The sequence below is a fragment of the Mustela lutreola genome, chromosome 5 (assembly GCF_030435805.1).
Source record: "Mustela lutreola isolate mMusLut2 chromosome 5, mMusLut2.pri, whole genome shotgun sequence".
NCBI classification, from domain to species: domain Eukaryota; kingdom Metazoa; phylum Chordata; class Mammalia; order Carnivora; family Mustelidae; genus Mustela; species Mustela lutreola.
Window position 1 is genome coordinate 125,895,394 of NC_081294.1, and position 2,584 is coordinate 125,897,977.

A 2,584-nucleotide genomic window follows, 5' to 3' on the forward strand; every position below is an offset into this window, starting at 1 on the left:
AAGATAGATTTAGGAGAGGAAAACAAGAACATTTAGAGAAATACTCACTGACAAAAAGGTGTTGAAAAATTTTTAGTCCTTTAAATATGAGGATATTGAGCTACAAAGAATATCAGGCAAATGACATAATCAAATGTAAAGAATATACAATATATTTTATGTTGCATATAATATATGGTTATACAATGGTTAAATAATGGTTCATATTAATAGCCAATACATTCACTCAAATGATATTCTGTCTTTTTCAAAAATAGTACAATAGACAATAGAACAGATTGTTCTATTATATATTTCATATATTTCTAGTAAATGGAAAATTTTATTACTCAAAATAATCCCATGGCCATTTGAATTAAGAGCAGCTTATTGAAATGATATGTTCAAAGTTAAAAACTATTTAGGATTGTATTAAATAATATTTATGCTGAATCACCTTGTATTTCTTCTATGTATTGAGGAAGTGGGATAATTTTAGATTTTGCATACAATTTACATAATTGATCAAAATTACATGTCTGCAACACGTAGGCTAATTTTCTTTAGGAAGTTCTGAGAAATGCGAGAAAACAAAGGAGACCGAACAGCTCCTCACATGCAGAAGCCAGTCTGATAGATGCAAGCCATTTATTCTCCCATTTGATAAACACCCTCACGATACACCAATTTAAGGTCACTCTGAGACAAAATTGAGAAAGAAAGGACACTTTATAATTTTGTCTAAGTACAGATAAAAAGGTCACTGTATCGTGACAAGAATATTAATGTTCTTTTTTTTTTTTTACTAAACGAGTATCTTTTATTCTTTTATCCAATCATAGAATCACCCCTGCTTTCTGACAGGGTCCATTCCAAAGAGCCACACTCTTCCTTAGACCAAAACTAAATCCTGAGACAGATTCTAATACTCTTATGAGATACTCCATGTTCCCCGATGGCATGTATGCTTCCCCTCACTAACATGTACCCAACTTGTTCACTTCTAATGACTCCCTGGATGTATCTGGCTAAAAGTCAGTGACAGAAATCAGGATACTGTCATCACAAAAATAGAAAACCTTTACACTTAAGAAATTCTTATCAGTAAATTCTGCAAATTAACTACACTTGGGAGCAAATTACTTTGGCTAGCATACTAGTTCTTGCAGGACATTAAATGACTTCTTAGTGCTCATTTCTTACTGCTGGATAGTGATTAAAAACCATCTTTTCAGGAATTCCTTCAATTCAGGAATGCCATTTCTCTCATCCCCTTGGCCAAGATCTTCCCAACTACTCTGTTGGTCCTATTGTCCCCTCTACCTGCTTCTTGCTGTTAACTGCTCTATGTTTGACTTCTCCGTTTATAATCCTTGAACAGTACTGGTACAGAACAGGCTGTTATATAGAGGCTGACTTAGTTCTTTATAAAATCAAAGATTTCTGAACTATAAAAAGGGATCAGATCTACAGTACGAGACTTCCAGAATATAAACATGAAACCTATATGTGCTTTAAAGGTTGCTGTCATTATTAGAGTATAACATAAAAGTATTCTGCAAACTTTATATTCTTCTCCTGGAAGTATTAAATTCAGGGATATAATTTTCTCCAATTTTACTTCTGTATCTAACTCGGATGCAAACACTTGGTGTAATACTGGGCAGCTACATATGTGGTTAGTTACTCAGTTTCTTTTTTAAGCCTCCACTGCTTTAGACATCAAACTAGACTGAACAATGTTCTTGGAAGGAATAACTAAGTAATTGGGAATCTAGTAATCAAATTTTCCATCTACTTATCTATTTAGATACCCATTCACCATCCATCCATCAATTCATTAATCTAATTGACTGCCTGTCACTTATCTCTTGATGTCCTTGCTTTGTCCAGTTATCTGTGTCATGTGGTTTGGAGCAAGTTACCTCTCTAACCTTATCTCACACACACCACTGCTCTACACATGTGGTCTGTCTACGGTGGCAAAATCCTATCTTGGGGGGCTTTGTATTTGCTCTTTATTTGCTCTTTATATTGGGAATGCTCTTCCAAAGATAAACATTTGGCTTTCATTCTGATTTCCTTCTTCAGTCCTATTTTACTTTCTTTATGAGAATTTTCTGGAACGCTTTGTAAAATTATGCCCTCTCCATCATACTTACTATCCTAACTCCCTTTTCCATTTATAACAAATACTAACATTATTAAATTTATATACTTATTTTAATCTCTTTCATCAACTAAAATTTAAGCTCTGCTAAGGCAGAGATTATGGTCTGTCAATTTAGTATTACATTTCCAGTATCTTAAATGGAACCTGTCCATAGAAATCCTTATGAAAAATTTTTCCAATTCATGGAATTTTAGGGAAGATAAAAAGACACACTGCTTAACCCTGAACCTTGTACAGACCATAAACTAAATAGATGGCACACACAGACTCGTAATACTTTATATAACACTATGCATAGAACACTTTCAAGTACAAAACTTAAGTACTCATCACTCTCTTAAGAGATATTCCTTGTTATTAGATATTTAGTTCTAATGATAAATAATACTGAAATATATACAAAAATCCATATATACTCTATAATATTACATT